The sequence below is a fragment of the Lynx canadensis genome, chromosome C2 (assembly GCF_007474595.2).
Source record: "Lynx canadensis isolate LIC74 chromosome C2, mLynCan4.pri.v2, whole genome shotgun sequence".
Taxonomy (NCBI): Eukaryota; Metazoa; Chordata; class Mammalia; order Carnivora; family Felidae; genus Lynx; species Lynx canadensis.
In genome coordinates this window covers 26,372,070-26,389,995 of record NC_044311.2, presented here as the reverse complement: position 1 = coordinate 26,389,995, position 17,926 = coordinate 26,372,070, and the positions used below count along the sequence as shown (strand labels likewise).

At 40.2% G+C, this 17,926-nt stretch overlaps 1 long non-coding RNA gene across 1 annotated transcript; it reads left to right on the top strand.

The window, feature by feature from the left end:
* Positions 1-4,380: 4,380 nt before the first annotated feature.
* Positions 4,381-13,222, top strand: LOC115523507. Its single transcript, XR_003971763.1, has 3 exons — positions 4,381-4,391; positions 7,525-7,529; positions 13,171-13,222. It is a non-coding gene; the product is annotated as an uncharacterized LOC115523507 (long non-coding RNA).
* Positions 13,223-17,926: the final 4,704 nt, after the last annotated feature.

Here is a 17,926-nt window from a genome sequence, read left to right as displayed (position 1 = left end):
TTTTTCCTTCTCTTGAGGATTAGAACGCTGCAGTGCCTACTGTTAAATGCTTAAAAATAGTTGCTTCCAAGTGGTGCAGCCACCCTGGAAAACCCTATGGAGGTTCTTCAAAAAGTTAAAAATAGAACCACCTATCATCCAGCAATTGCACTCCTAGATATTTATCCAAAGGATACAAAAATACTAATTCAAAGGGATACATGCCCCTGATGTTTCTTGCAGCCTTATCAACAATAGCCAAATTATGGAAAGAGAGCAAATGTCCATCGACTGATGAATAAATAAAGAAGACGTAGGGTGTACACGGAAGTGCTGAATCACTACATTGTACACCTGAAACTAATGTTACATTGTATGCTAACTAGCTGGAATTTAAACTTGAAAAAAAAGTAGTTACCTCATATATTTTGATCAGTTTTTTTAACATTTACTTATTTTGAGAAAGAGAGGGGAGGGGAGGGGAAGAGAGGGAGGGAGAAAGAGAGACTCCCAAGCAGGCTTGGGCTGTCAGCACAGAGCCGGACGCAGGGCTCAATCTCATGAAATGTGAGATCGTGACCTGAGCCAAAATCAAGAGTTGGAGGGGCGCCTGGGTGGCTCAGTCGTTTGGGCAGCCGACTTCGGCTCAGGTCACGATCTTGCGGTCCATGAGTTTGAGCCCCACGTCAGGCTCTGTGCTGACAGCTCAGAGCCTGGAGCCTGTTTCAGATTCTGTGTCTCCCTCTCTCTGACCCTCCCCTGTTCATGCTCTGTCTCTCTCTGTCTCAAAAATAAATAAACGTTAAAAAAATTTTTTTTTAAAAAAGAGTTGGACACTTAACTTGCTGGGCCTTCAGGTGCTTGCCATCAGCTATAAACAGCAAGGGGACAGTACAATATTTGTTACTCTATCGTGGTGAGTAACTCCATCATGGTGGTCATCTTTTAATTTTAAAAGGTTTTAAACCTTGATTGTAACACAAGAATAGGAAACTGAAAGCAAATAAAAACAAGGAAATTGCTGAATTTCCAGGTAGATGCTTCTTTGTCACAAAAAGTATTCCTAAAATATTCCTCTTAATTAAAAAAATAAGTAGTCATAAAAGGCATTATGAGGCTAGGGATAATGGCTTTTGGGTTTTTTTAACTACATATTTAGAGTTTACACAGTTCCAATTGACATCCTGCCATGAGGGATGAGGACATTGGGACTCTACCAATTTTCCTCACCACTGATTTGATACATATTATACATAATACAGAGTTTTCATCCATAATACATCATTTTCAAGGTTTATAACATTTACCTTCTGTTTTGTTCATTTCTTTCCAATTCTTATCCCCTATTATTTCCTTTCATTGTCTTATTCAATTAGCGAAGAGCTCTAGTAAAATGATGAAAAGAGGCAGCGATAGCTTCACAGTTTTGTACCTTATTTAAAAGGAATATTTCTAAAATTTCATCAAGTATACTGTTTGCTATGGTTGTTGGTAGTTTCTCTTCATAGGTTAAGTAAGAATTCTTTAAAGTTTTTTTTTTAATTTTTTTTAACGTTTATTTATTTTTGAGACAGAGAGAGACAGAGCATGAACAGGGGAGGGTCAGAGAGAGGGAGACACAGAATCTGAAACAGGCTCCAGGCTCTGAGCCATCAGCACAGAGCCTGACGCGGGGCTTGAACTCACAAACTGCAAGATCATGACCTGAGCCGAAGTCGGACACTTAACTGACTGAGCCACCCACGCGCCCCAGAATTCTTTAAAGTTTTAAGTGACTATTGCATTTTATCAAATGCTTTTCTGCAATTATGAGATGACCATACAATTTTTAATCTGTTGATAACTTACCATGATTAATTTTACTGAGCCCATCCTTGGATTCCAGGCACAAATCCTATCTGAACATGCCATATCTTTTCATATGCAACAAAAGTCCATTTGTTACTAACTTATTTAAGATTTTTGCAACAATTTTATTGTATACTTCTTTTTGTCTTTGATATAAAGTTTTTATTAGCCTTATGAAATGGTTGACTTTTTTTATTTTCTATATTTGGAATCAGTTTGGGTAAGATAGATATTTATCTATTCTTAGAAAGTTTGACAAAACTTATCTATAGGAGTCTGAATAGAAAGACTTTTGATTGTAGGTTCAACTAATTTGATATACTCTATTTTTCCTATTTCATTTTAAGTTAATTTCACAAAATTATATCCTAGAAAATTGTCTTCTTTATCTAAACTCCAATTTATTTTTTTATTTAAAATTTTTTATGAGTTTTTCGTGTTTATTTATTTTTGAAGCAGAGAGAGACACAGTGTAAGTGGGGGAGGGCAAAGAGAGGGAGAAAGAGAGAATCCCAAGCAAGGCTCCATGCTGCGAGCACAGAGCCCAACATGAGGCTCGAACTCACAAAACCATGAGATCATGACCTGAGGCAAAACCAAGAGTCAGACACTTAACCAGCTGAGCCATCTAAGTGCCCCTAGATGTTCCAATTCAATGACACTGAGTTTTAGTATTTCCTTAGGTTTCTAACACCTATTTTTAATCTATAGTTATGTCTCATATTTTATTTTGTGACAGATTGTTTCCCAAAACCGGCCACAGCAATACTTCCCATCTCAAATGTTCTTCCATAACCTAGCCACTCCTTCAAGTGGCAGAGTCTATTTCCCTTCTCCTTGACCCTGGACTGTGGAGCAGAGCCAAGCCCTCCCCACTGTGCCTACCTGAAATTCATGATCCACAGAGTCTGGGAGCATGATAAACAGTTTTTACACCACTAGATTTTGGAATCATTTATTAATCAATTCTAGTAACTGAAATAGTCATGGATATTGCTTAATTGCATATACTGTAGAAAAATTTTCTTGATGTATATTGTTGAACATTTTATATTCCATTGTTCTCTATACTGAGTATAAGTAAATTTTTTTCTACTATTTCTTCTCTAATCCTTTTATACTCATATTTTCCCATTCTATTTTATTTTTCTCAGTTTTCTGAAACCTATCTTTTATACCCTTGATTGGGTTTTTAGTACTGCTTGTTGTCCCTTCTTTACTTTAGGGCTACCATTACATAATGGCTTCAGTCTTCCATTTTTTTTTTTCCCTGAGGTCTTCCAGACCATTATTTCTCTCTTTTCAGCATTTTTTTCCTCTATCTTCTTTGTACCCTTGCTTGTCTGAGCTCTTGGTGCAAAAAAGGCCATATTCTTAAATTCATCTTCTTTATTTGATTTCAGGTATTTATATTTTCTTCTACTTTGCAAAATCATTATTCTGTTGTCCTTCTTACAGTGAGTTTCTCCATTTTTATCTTTCAATATTTTTCTCACATTCCCAGCTAGTTTCTTTATGATTATTATTCATCTTTTCCACAGAAGCCAGTATCTCTTGGTCAGCGGCTTGCTGAAGAATAGTCAGATATCAGACTGGGTGACTGGTCCAGCTGGCAAGTAGGCTTTAGATCTGTGGTCCTAAAAAGCTCCCACCACTTTCCGCTCCAGAGCTTTTCTCCTTTGTCTCAGACGCCATATGTGGTGGCTCTTGGTGAAGCCATTGCCACAGAGTGTTCATGCATTGATTTTGTGTCTCCTTCTCTTTAAATGACCTTGCCCTCCCACAACATTTCTCCTTATATTGCCTCTCCACAGCGTGCTTCTCATGAGATGGCATGCCTACTACTCCTCTGTAAGCCTGAAATGTCTTTCTACTACTTAGCATCAAATGGAGTTTGAGGAAACACTGGCAAACCATCTACTCTAAGATCAAGCGTTGCCAGTTGGTAATCGCATTATACCACATATTCATGGAGAATCCTATGTACTTCTAGCATCTGCAGAAACATGTTCATTCATTCAACAAATATTTACTGAGTGCTCACCATTTCCAGGCACTATTTTAAGCTTTTGAAATGTATCAGTGAGCAAAACAAGCAAAACTCCCTACCCTTGTAGAATGTATACTATTGAGGGGACGGGGGAAGCTGCAGCAGACAAGAAAACATACATGTTACTGTTTGGTGTAAATTACATAGTATGATAAAAGTGATAGATGCTAGAGAGGCAGAAAGGGGGAATCAGGAGTAATAGGAGCTAAATAGGTTATCATCTAAAACAGAACTATCTTGGGGCACCTGGGTTGTTCAGTAGGTTAAGCATCCAACTTCAGTTCAGGTCATGATCTCACGGTTTGTGAGTTTGAGCCCATGTAGGGCTCTGTGCAGACAGCTCGGAGCCTGGAGCCCACTTCGAGTTCTGTGTCTCCCTCTCTCTGCCCCTCTCCTGCTCATACTCTGTCTCTCTCCCTCTCTCAGAAATAAACATTAAAAAAATAAATAAATAAAATAAAAATAGAATTAGCTAGATTTCCCTGCCTTTGGCAGCTTTTCTTTACAGATGCTGGTTTGGGATTTTCTTCTCCTATAATCTCGGTTGTTTTTCTGTTTTTTCAGAGAGGAAAATAACTCTACTTATCTTATATATTATCTTATATAATATATATCTTATATATTATCTTATTATAACTCTACTTATCTCATAAATTATGATAAATTTGTAGTGAAGCATTTTTGTTTTTCTACCCTTGGCCTTGCTATGTGTCAATGGTTAAATTCTTAAAACCTGACTTTTTTTTTTTCATTATTCTGAATCCAACCTAAATCCAAAAGCCACACTGTGACTCATATGACTCTTCCTAGTCCCCTTGAGCCTTAGTTTATTTATGACAAATGGTTTGAGCTTTCTTTTGTGGTTTTCCTTAGAAAAGCACATTCTCACATGCTTTGGAGGAGGAGTTGGGGGAGACACATGAGAAAATAACCTGCTTCTCTCCTCTCCTCCTCCTAGGTATGTAGCTGCAGTGATAAGGACGTTTATGTTTTATTCAGATTTGCTGACGCGATTTCAAGATAAAAGCTACCCTCCTACATGTGTCCGCTGGAGAGAAGTCTTCCTGACAGGAAATCTGGACCAAGAAGCGACTACGAAGTAGCATACAGGGGAGACGCTAATTTTGACTATGCAGAGTCAGAGTGTCAAAGAAGTTTCCTCATGGTAGATCTTGGATGACACCCAACAGATGAAAGGGATGAGAGAGTTCCAGCGCTCTGTGGCAAGTGTGCTAATATCACAAAACAAGAACAGAACCCTTATTTTCTGGTGGTTTAGCTGGGAAGATGTGGCCAAGAAACTATTGGGATGATGGCCCAAGACTTTTAGAAAGAACTGGTATGAAAAACTGGAACGGACCCACACAAAGAATTAGAGTTAAAGGTAGAAGTATGACGCTTAACCACCATTTGAGTCTCCTGTTCCCAAAATCCAACTGTATCTGTTCCTTCAAAGGGTTACCTAAGCCAATGAATTCTTCTTATTGTCTTAACTCATTTTGAGTTTCGCTTCTGTCACTTAAGTCCTAAAGAGTCTTGACTAAAGCACAAGAGATGAGGGATTTGTCTACTTGACCTAGAGATTTAAAGGGGGAGTTTTAAGTGCCTTTGTATCAAGTAGGGTCCTGTTTGGTTGCTGGTTCCAGAAAGCCTGATAAACCTAATCAAATGAATAAGGAGTTTGTAATCACATGACAAGGAGTCCAGGAAAGGCAGTTGACAGTGTGTAGTTCGAATGCCTGTAACAAGAAGCCAGACTTTTTCCAAGGGTCTGCCGTCCCTAGCAAAGGGGTCTGCCTCCGCATCCTCATGTGCACACTGTAGGTGACAAGAGCGAGGAAGCCAAAAGGCACCACCAACAGGCTCCTATGTACTTCTGAGTCACACAGCCTCTCTGGCTACAAGGGAGTCTGAGAAATTGGGCTTTCGGGGTTCCAGCGTGTAGAGTAGCGTAGCGTTGGAAAGGTTGAAATCCCAAGAGACAGTGTGATGGTGGCAGTGAGAAAAAAAGACAGGAAGAAAGGAAGTCAGTACTCAAGGGACAAAGTTTGTTTGTCAGGTGTTTTCCCAGCTCGGAGAGTCTCTTCCCATTGCCAGCTTTGGAGAGTCCTGGGAGGTACAGATTGTGGGGAGCTGCTGCTGTTAAGAGAAGTGATCATTGCAAACATCATTCTATAATTTTGTTTTATTTTTTTTCATAAAGGAGAAAAGACACAAAAAAAAATACACAAAGGGAGGGACCACAAGGAAATGATTGGCAGATTGGCTACATAAAATTTGAAAACTTCTACTCTCTATCTACCTTTCAAACAAGGTCTGAAAACTAATGGCAAACTATAAAAAATATCAGTTACATATATGACAGATAATTTTCTTTATTTGCAAAGAAATCCCAATATCAATAAGTAGAGATAATGAACTCTGTAGAAAATTTGACTTAAAGGCTATAGATTGGCAGTTGTTGAAGAAAACCCAGAAATCAAAATAGGCCTCCTAAAAAGGTGACCAACATATTCATAATCAAATAACCATAATAAAAACAAGCTACCATTTTTAATAGATCGGATTCACCAAAATTTTGAAATTTGATGAAACTGGTGCTGTTTTGTAATTTCATAATGTATTTCACAAATGTATGAGGAAGTGGCATTATGATACCACAGGGAGGAATTTAAGTTTGCAGGGCTATTTGGCAAGATCTATAAAATTTAAGACACATACTTCTTTTGCTGCAGCAATCTCATTGCTAGTAGTGAATTTCTTTTTTTTTTTTTTTTTTTTAATTTTTTTTTTTTAAATGTGTTGTTTTTTTTTTTGGACAGAGAGAGACAGAGCATGAACGGGGGGGGGGCAGAGAGAGAGAGAGACACAGAATCGGAAACAGGCTCCAGGCTCCGAGCCATCAGCCCAGAGCCTGACGCGGGGCTCGAACTCACGGACCGCGAGATCGTGACCTGGCTGAAGTCGGACGCTTAACCGACTGCGCCACCCGGCGCCCCTAGTAGTGAATTTCTTTATCAACATTTGCCAAAACATAATGCAATCAAAACTTACATTCAACCTTTGTATGCTGTTATGGTCCTCTGCTGGTGTCCATCTGTTGGATAAGTGCCCATGTAATGTCTTTAATATCAGTCTTAAAATGTATCTACTGACTAAAAGTTGGAAGTTACCAACTCATCTGTCCGTAGGAGACTAGTTCAGTAGATTGCGGTCTTCCAATCCAAGAATATGTGACATCTTTCTATTATTTGTGTCAAATTCAGTTTCCTTCAATGATGTCTTATAATTTCCGGTGCACTAGTTTTTCACCTCCTTAGTTCAATTTATGCCTAAGTACTTTATTCTTTTTGATGCAATTGCAAATGTGACTGCTCTCCTAATTTCTCTTTCAAATAGTTTGCTGTTTGTGTATAAAATGCAACTGATTTTTGTATGTTCACTTTGAATCCTTCCACTTTACTGAATTTGCTTATTATTATAGCAGCTTGTTGGTGGATTCTATAGGGTTTTCCAAATATAGAGCACATCATCTGCAGAAAGGCCATGTTATTTCGTCTTTCCTGATTTGAATGTCTTTTATTTCCCTTTTCTTTTCCTAATTGCTTCTGTCTAGGACTTCTAGTACTGTGTTGAAAAGGAGTGAGGAGAGGTGGGCACCATTGTCTTATGCCTGATCTTGGAGGAAAAGCTCTCAACCTTTCACCATTGAGTATGATGCTAGCTGTGGGCTGGTCATATACGTTCATTATTATGTGACATACATTTCTTCTATATCCAATTTGTAAGAGTTTCTACCATAAAAAAGATATTGAGTTTTGTCAATGCTTTTTCTGCATCTATTGACGTGATCAATTTTATCCTTTGTTCTGTTAATGTAGTGTCTCACATTTATTGATTTGCATATGTTAAACCATCCTTGCATCCCAGGGATGAATCTCACTTCATTGTGGTATATTATCCTTTTCATGTGCTGTAGAATTTTGTCTACTGCATTTTGTTGAGGATTTTTACATCTATATTCCTCAGAGATACTGGCCTGTCATTTTCTATTCTTTAGTGTACTTATCTGGCTTTAGTAACAGGGTAATTTCAGCTTCATAAAATGAGGTTGGAAGTGTTCCCTCCTGGTCAGTTTTTTGGAAAAGTATGAAAAGGATCATGTTAATTCTTTAAATGTGTGATGGAATTAATCACTGAAGCCATCTGGTTCTGGGATGTGTTGTAAATGCCTGACAATTAGCTTTTTTGATTTTAGTTTAAGTTCCCAACATGAATCTTCTGGTTGCGGAGGCATTCATTTCAAAGACCTCTATCTCAAATAAACATATTGCCACACACAAGAGAAATGGCCAGGTTGCCATACCCATGCAAGTCTTGGGTGACCTACGAAACTGACCATTTGAGTGACCCTGCATTTCCCTTCCTGTGACTTAACTCCTGCTCTTCTGTTTTAAATTCACCAGTAGTGAGTGAGCCTGTGAAACCCTAGGTACTCCTCCTTCAACCCTAATAAATGCAGAACCCAGGACCACACTCTCACAGTCTCTCTACCCACAACCTTGCTATTGGCCCCAGGGCATACTACGTGCCCTCCAGGATTTGTAATAAACCTTACTTTTTTTCGAGGTTCCCAGAGAGTTGTTGCTGAAGTGCACCTTACAATCACAATAAGAGCCTCAAGGGTCAGTTGCAGCCATAACATTAGCTCTGGTCAGGGAAATGTCTGTGGGGGCTTTCCAGACCAGGTACCAGTCCAGGTGAGTGCCCCCATGTATTTCTAGCCCATAGCATCACTACTGATAGGCTGAGACCAACAAAAAACATGGGCTTTTCTTTGTTGGGAGATTTTTGACTATTGATTCCACCTTCTTACTCATTATCGATCTGTTCGGATTTCTATTTCTTCATGATTCAGTCTTGGTAAATTGTATGTTTCTAGGAATGCATCCCTTCTAGGATATTCAATTTTGGGGTGTATAATTGTTCACAGTAATCTCTTATGATCCATTATATTTTTGTGATATCAATTATAATGTCTCCCTTTCATTTGTGATTTTGAGTCTCCTTTTTTTTTGAGTCCAGCCAAAGGTTTGACAATTTCGTGTACGTTTTTAGAAAACGAGCTCTTTCTTTTGTTCATCTTTTCGGTTGTCTTTCTAGTCTCTATTTCATTGCTCTCTGCTCTAATCTTTGTTATTTCCTTTCCTCTGCTAACTTTAAGGTTTGTTCTTTTTTTATTTCCTTGAGGTACAGAGTTAGGTTATTTATTTGAGATTGTTTTTTTCTTACTGTAGACAGTTATTACTATAAACTTCCCTCTTAGAACTGCTTTTACTATAGTTCATACGTTTTGGTATGTGACAATTCCATTTTCATTTGTCTCAAGATATTTTTTTATTTCTCTTTTGATTTTTTCTTTGACTTACTAATTGTGAATAAGGTCTCTCTTTGATATTTGATGGTTTTATTAGAATGTGTCTCAATGAAGTCCTCTTTGTGTTAAATCTGTCTGGGGACTTCTGAGCTTTATGTGCCTGGATGTTCATATGCCTCCTCAGATTTAGGAAATTTTCAGCCATTATTTCTTTAATTATCTTTCAGCTCCTTTTTTTCTGTCCCTTCTTCTGAAATTCCCATAATGCAAATATGGTTTAGTTGGTGGTGTCCTATAATTCACACAAGCTTGTTTCACCCTTTTTCATTTTTTGTTCTTCTTTGACCGGGTAATTTCAAATGACTTATCTTCCAGATCAGATTCTTACTTTCTGTTGATCAAGTTTGCTGTTGGTGCTATTGCATTTTAAATCTCATTCATCATATACTTTAGCTCTAGAATTTCGTTTTTGTTCTTTTTAATGAATTCTATCTCTCTGTTGAACTTGTCATTTTATTCACATATTGTTTTCCTGATTTCATCGAGTTGTCTATCTGTGTTCTCCTATAACTTGCTGGGCTTCCCTAAAAAAAACATTTTGAATTCTTTGTCGAACAATACATAGAGCTCTTTTGCTTTGGGGTCTGTTAGTGGAAAATTATGTTCCTTTGGTGGTGTCCTGTTTCCTTGATTTTTCATGTTTTTGTAGCCTTGATGTCTACATATTTGTTAAAGCAATCACCTCCTTCGGACACACAAATGGTTCACCTGCAGATGGGTGCTAGGGTGCCAGCTGGGTGGGGTGTGGTGCTTTCAGATTTGGGGAAGGTCTAGTATCGTCTCTGTGCAAATCTCTCAGCTGAGGTTAGTGCTGGCAAAGATTGTAGGGATCCTCAACAATCAAGGTTTCAACCAAGATGTCTGTAGCTGCAGTAAAGCCTGCTGGAGTCTTCAGTGGTAACAGCCACGGGGGACCACCTGATCTCTTTTTGTCCTTTGAGCGATGTCATGGCAAGGGGATTCCTCTTGGTGCTGGGTCAAGCCTATGGGTGCCCTCGTGGTGGTGGCAGCACTGGTGTCTGATGCATTTGTGCCTATCGAACAGCCAGTGAGCTGGAATCGGGAGCGCTGGTGCTCACAGAGTGACAGCTGCTCCAAGGTCTGGGGCACTGGCTAGCCTCAGTGGTAGTGGCTCCAGTGCCTCAGGTATGAGCGCTTGTGGCACAACTGTGGACGTGGGGTCTGGAGTATGAGCATTCACAGAGCAACAGTGGCAGGGCAGGTCCAGGGCAACTGGCTAGCCTACAATATGATGACTTGGGTACTTGAGTCACAGGTGAGCACCAAGAGGCCACAGAACCAGGTTCTAGGGCAAAGATATAGACAGAGATAGCATCTGAGGGGCTGAGGTGCTGGTTTTCCTGCATTATGTGGCTCTGGCACCTGAGATGTGAGTGTGCACACAGCAGCCATTAAGCCAGGGTCTGGAGCGCAGGTGCACACAAAGCTGGTGTCTGAAATGCAGCTACATGTGGAGCAGCTATGGCTCTGGGGTCCGAGGCATGCACGGGGCTGTGGGGGCAGGAAGTGCGAGTTCCAGGGCAACACAACAGCAGCTCCTTCTGAAAGGTGCACTGCAGCATCTTTCTCCTGGGGGGTCGGTGGCAGCTACGGCTCTTGGTATGTCCTGTGGCAAAGCTGTGGGCTCTTGGGGTCCATGCCAGTGAACGTTATGGGGTCCTCTGCTATGAGAGCTATGGGGAATCTGCCACTGTTGCGGGGGCTGTGAGGCCCTCTGTGGCAAAGGCAGGAGGGGTCCCTCTGCAGAGCAGGTCACCGGGGAGATGGCAGCAAGTAGCACCTGCTGCACAGCTGATTGTGGCAGCCCCTGCCCCTCTTCTTCGTCCTAGTCGTCTCCAATGTCCCAACTAAGACAATTTCCCCAGTGATCTTTTTATGCAGTGATTCATTTTTTGCTACACTGTGTTACAGTAGATTCTTGTGAATTCGAGCCCTTCCATTGTTATTTCGGATAGTGGCCTAATTGCTATTGTTTTGGTGCTGGTGTGTGAGGAGACAAAGGCCAGGATCAAGTACTCTGTCATGCTGCTGACCAGCAATGATTTTTGAATGTGACATCGAAAGCTTAGGCAACAAAAGCAAAAATAACAAGAGGGACAACCTCAACCTAAAAAGCTCTGCACAGCAAGGAAACAATTGACAGAATGAAAAGGCAACCTATGGAATGGGAGAAAATATTTGCAAACCATATATTCAATAAGGGTTAATATCCAAAATATATAAGGAACTTCTACAACTCAATAGCAAGAAAGCAAACAACCAGGCTGAAAAAAAAGAAGCAAAGTACCTGAATAGGCATTTTTCAAAAGAAGATATACCAATGGCCAAAAGTACATGAAAAGGTGCTAAACATCACTAATCATCAGGGAAATTCTAATCAAAACCACAATGAGAAATCACTTCACACTTGGATGGCAATCATTAAAAAAGAGGTAACACATGTCGGTGAGGATGTGGAGAAGAAGAACTACTTGTACACTGTTGGTGGGAATGTAAATTGGCACAATCATTATGGAAAATAATACGGAGGCCTCTAAAAAAATGAAATTAGAACTATCATATGATCCAGCAATACCACTTCTGGGTGTTTATCCAAAGGAATTGAACCCAGTACCTTGGAAATATCTGTGCTCCCACATTCACTACAGCATTATTCACAATGGCCAAGATGTGAAAACAACCTAAGTGTCCTTTGACAGATGAATAAAGAAATTACAGTGTGTATATACAATGTGACATTACTGAGTCTTAAAAAATGGTTACCCTTCCACTTGCAACAACATGGATGAACTTAGAAGACATTACACTAGGGAAAGAATTCAGATATGGAAAGAAAAATACTGTATGATCTCAGTTATATGTGGAATCTAAAAAAGAAATCAAATACATGGAAACAGAAGAGTGGTTAACAGGTGGGAGAAAATGCGGAGATGTTGATCAAGGGGTACAAAGTTGCAGTTATGTAGGATGAGTATTTAAAGATATAATGTACAGCAGTATGACTCTAGTTAATATTCTATGTTGTATACTGGAAATTGCTAAAAGGGTAGATTTCAAATGCTCTCACCACATACCAAAAGAAAAAAAATGGTGGGGTTCCCAGGTGGCTCAGTCAGTTGAGCATCCACTGCTTGATTTCAGCTCAGGTCATGATCCCAAGGTCGTGGGATCGAGCCCACGTCAGGCTCTGTACTGAGTGTGGAGCCTGCTTAAGATTCTCTCTCTCTCTCTCTCTCCCTCTCTCTCTCTCTCTCTCTCTCTCTCTGCCCCTCTCTCTCTCTCATACTTTCTCTCTAAAATTAAAAAAAAATTTTAAATAAAATAAAAGGTAACTACATGAGCAGATGAAAGCAAGAAATTCATTTCTTTATTCTTCACTTCTATAACCCAAGCTAATAGAAGTGTTCTTAGCATATAATAACTAAGATAAGAAGGGTTCAGTCAATTTTTATTTGGTTAAATAAATATTACTTCTTATATCTCTCCTTTTAAATTTCTAAGTCCTGCCCAGTTCTAAGAGTCAAAATTATGACAATCTATTAAATGGGAGAAAATATTTGCAAATGATATATCTGATTAGGGGTCAGTATCCAAAATATATAAAGAATTTATACAACTCAACCCCCAAACAAAACAAAACAAATATTCCAATTAAAATGGACAGAAGGCATAAACTGACTTTTCTCAAAGAAGATATCTACATAGCCAACAGACATGAAAAAATGCTCAGCATCACTCATCATCAGGGAAATGCAAATCAAAACCACAATGGGATATCACCTCACACCTGTCAAAATGGCTAAAATGAACAACACAAGAAACAAGTGTTGGTAAGGATGTGGAGAAAAGGGAACCCTCATGCACTATTGGTGGGAATGCAAACTGGTACAGCCACTCTGGAAGACAGTATGGAAGTTCCTCAAAAAATGAAAATAGAATTACCATATGATCTAGTAATTCAACCACTGGCTATTTACCCCCCACCCCAAATCAAAACACCAGTTCAAAAAGATATACGCACCCCTATGCTCATTGCAGCATTATTTGCAATAGTCAAATTGTAGAAGTAACTCAAGCATCCCTCAATAGATGAATGGATAAAGAAGATGTGGTATATATACACAATGGAATATTATTCAGCCATAAAAAGAACGAAATCTTGCCATTTGCAACAACATGGATGGAGCTAGAGGGTATAGCGGTAAGTGAAGTAAGTAAGAGAAGGACAAATACCAGGTGATTCCACACATACGTGGAATTTAATAAATAAAAAACAAATAAAAAAAGATACAAATAAAAAACAGACTCTTAAGTATAGAGAACAAACTGATAGTTACCAGAGGGGAGGCGGGTGGGGGGATGGGTTAAATGGGTGATGGGATTAAGAGTACGCTTATATTGGGCACCTGGGTGGCTCAGTGAGTTAAGCGTATGACTTAAGCTCAGGTCATGATCTCAAAGTTTGTGAGTTCGAGCACCACATTGGGCTCTGTGCTGGTGGTGCACAGCCTGCTTGGGATTCTCTCTCTCCCTCTGTCTCTGCCCCTCCCCTGACTGTGCGCGCGCGCTACTCATCTCTCTCTCTCTCCTATCTCTCTCTCTCTAAACTTAAAAAGAAAAAAAAAAAGAGTACACTTATATTGATGAGCACTAATATAGAACTGTTGAATCACTGTATTGTACACCTGAAAACTAATATAACACTGTACATTAATTGTACTAGAATTAAATAAAACAACCAAGGTATTTCAATGGACTTCGAGATTAAAATGAGACTGAACATCGGACACAACTCTTCACTATCCCCTGAGGAAAGTGATTAAGAAATCAAACCCGGGCCCAGTCTGAGTATTTCCTTTCCTAACAGAAGGCATTCTGATGTAATTGCTGTCTTCTGATGAATGAAAATCTCATATTTTTACAATGAGCCCACTCATAAATACATAGTGAAGAGCTTGCTTCCGCTTCCAAGAAAGACATTAACTCAGACCAACATAGAACGTGTTCTACCTTCCTGAATCCAAAGTTATATGCAGATAACATTAGCTCACATGTTCTGGCTTTGTATTCCAAGGAATTTCTGGAGTACTGTGGTGTGTAGAACATAAATCAATGGCACAAAACATAAATGTACACTTTAGGGACTACACGTAAAGGAAATACCTGTGGAGACAGAACTCTGGTAGGAGACTTGAACATAACTGCCATCCATGTTCTACTTCCCAATCCCAGGCACCTCCCTTTGCAAAAGGATGACAGGCTAGGGACCCTAGGGAGCAGGCTCTGAAACAGAGCTTAACATGTAGACTATTTATAAGGGAGTGCTTTCGAGGCCAACACCTGTGGAAAGGAAGGGAAGAGAATCCAATTAGGCAGAGACAATAGTTGGGCTGCGTGGGAGTCCCAAAGAAGTTCTTAGCTGACCCCACAGACAGCTCAGAGCTGGGATGGCCCCGTAAGTGTCCCAAGTGGTGGGGTTGGACCTTTATAATTTAAATTTAATACTGACCAGTCACTGGATACATCTGCCCATGGCATGATGCGAGTTTTTCTTCAACCGAGGAAATCTCCAGTGAAGGCTAGCCTCTGAGGGTCACCAACCAGCAGCACTCACAGCAGCTGGAGGAAAGAATTCTTCATTCCTAAAAGGCGGGTATGGGTGACACATCACAGCCTGTACCACGTTGCCATCCTGACTCTAATGGTAACTGCATCTTTGCTTTTTTTCTGCCTAGTCTCACCACATAAGGTATAACAGTATAATTTAATTTTGCTTGTTTTGAAGCTCACATGAATGGAATCCTATTCTGTGCATATTCCTTTCCCTCAAAAATATCTTCTGTAAGATTCAGCCATGTTGCCGAATCTTAATTCAGTTTCATTAACTCCTTTCCATTTCTGTATACCCTGTTTTAATGTAGCACAGCATGTTCACCCATGTCTTTATTAATGGACATATGGGTTGTTCATGACTTGGGGGTCTGAACTTGGTGCTGTGAACATCGCATATTAACGTGTATGGATCCCAGTGATCATGCACATGAGTTTCCACCTAAGACTGAAGTTGCTGATCCAGGGTATTTGTATTTTTAATTTTAATAGAAAATGCCAGAATTCTTTCTAATTTTCACTCCCTAGAACCATGTTTGTGAGTCCCCATTGCTCTCTATCCATATCCCTGGGAATAGGCTCGGTAACGCTGCAGTAACATCCCCTAAATCTCAGTGGTTTACAGCAAAAAAGGTTCCTCTCAGCTGTATTTTGTGTCCTTCATGGTAAGTTGTTCCTGATCACTGCAAGATCCAGGCTGATAGAGCAGTCTCTATCTGTAACACTGCTGTCCTCCTAGATCTTTTATTTTTCCAGAAACATATTCGTATCATCTACAAACAGAGGATTATATTACTTCTTCCTCTCCCATTCTTCTGCTTCTAAAGCTTCCTTTAACTTAACTGCATTGGTGTTTTATATATTTTAAGGCTTTATTACTAGATGCATACAAATATATAATTGTTTTCCTCATTAGGAAGATACCCTAAGCCAGCTAACTGATCACAGACTGGTGGCTGGCTGCAGATACACGAGCCAGCTCAGCCCAACTTTCTTCAAATTGTATCACCCCAAAACTTAGTGTTCTAAAACAACAATCATTTATTCAGCTCATTACACTGTGGGGCGACAATCTGTGTTGGACTCAACTGGGTGGTTCTTTTGTCCTCAGCTGGGCTTGCTTCTTTTAGGTGCCTAAGGTAAGAAGAAAGCCAAAGAAGGAATGGATTAGTTTGTGTGCAAAATTTAGACAGACTACAGGAGGCAAGAGATGTTCTTCTCATCCCCTGTCTCCTTAGCCAGAAAAGACCAAGGTCCAGAAAAAATGGAGTCAGTTGTGTACGTCACCAGGGAAATCACAGAGGGGAATCAGATGTTGAATTCTGGTGCCCAGTCTTGGTATTTCCCATAACACCATAGTCCCAACTATGAATCCCCAGCTACATTGAAAACATACCTCTGGGACTATTCAAAAACCAAAGGAATAATCCAACACAAGATCTCAAGATGGCAAAAATTAACAAAGTTTAATAAAATTTAATACAAAAATTATTCTAACTTTAGGCTACAAATGATTCATTACGTGAGATTTGGATTTCACTTGGCCTTTCTAATCTTAATTCCTTCATCAGAAAAACCAATATCCCCAAAACAGTTCATAGTGATGATATGATAACTGATCCAAAGAGGAAATTAAAAACACATAAACTTTTTCCACTTGGCTGATGGGGGCACTGATGTCCTGACATCTGGAACAAGTGCAGAACATGTACAAAGCAGAGAAATTTTCTACAGTGAGAGGTATGGCATGAGTCAAGCATTATTGGGGGTGGGGGGGGGTCCTTTCCAACAGTCTCTGAAAACAGATAGAGAGTTACAAAATCAGGACTGAAAGAAAATCAGTTGGGCCCTGTGCAGGACAGGCGGTCTAAGGTGAAAAAAACTCACAGTCTAAGGAGACTAATAGGTAAATGACATAAACATAGTAGAAAAAAGGCAAAAAGAGAAGTGTGCCCAAGTCAGCCTATGGCCAGGTAATGACTAATTCTTTCTTTAAAAGGGATAATCAGAGGAGTTTTCAGAGAGGCAATGAGACCTGAGCTGGATTTTGATACAGGTAATGGATCTGGTAGATGCCTATGAAATACTTTACAAACAAAAGAATTAAAGGGCACTCCCCACAGAAGTATCACCAAAGGCAGCAGCATGGATAAATAGGATGTCGAATTTCCAGAAAACTATACATGTTCTATTTAGTAATTGTTCAAGTGAAAACTTGAAGGGACAGAACAACTGTCACCGTCGGTGAGGCCAGAGACTGGATGCGAAGACCCAATCTCTGAGGCCTCGGATGCTACACTAATGCTTCTGAGTGTGTCCTATCGGATTCAGGAAGCTTTGGAAATTTGGAAACAATGCAGAAGGACATTCCCTGTAACAGCACTGTGATGCAGATGCATCCCCCAGAGGTCCCCTCAACAGAGGGATGTTGCCCCAGCTGCTAGGAGCACGGTTGGCAGACAGCTCTCAGGTGGGCCCCTTCAGAGCTGCCTCACCCATGAGTGTGCCCTTCCTGGGGCATCCCACTTCCAACGGCTAGTGGAGGCAGCCATTGGTCCCAACTAATTCCACACACCTGAGGCAACTTTGGCCAGACTTTTAGCTCCAAAGCTCCCTGTGGGGTTGGCCAGGGCTGTCCTTAAGATTCCTTGCCTCACAGTTCAGCTTTTCTTTCAGTCCATCCCTGCTGTTTCCTCTTCCAGAACTTGGGCCAGACCAGAACCCCCAGGGCTGGGAGGGGAGCATCTGAGGTAGACAGCAAAGTCCAGCTCCTTTATGTCAAGCAGGAAATTTCTCTCTTCTGTCTCAGTCTATCCTCCTACCCGACCCACTTTGGGCTCTGACCTTCAGAATTCTCTGACCTTCGGTGGCAGCCAATGTTTTGGAACAATGGAGTAGAGCTGAAGGAACACTGTTCTGGGGATCAAAAAGAATTCCAAGCCAGTTTCTGTTAGGTGCCTGGGTCAAGAAGCTTCACCTTT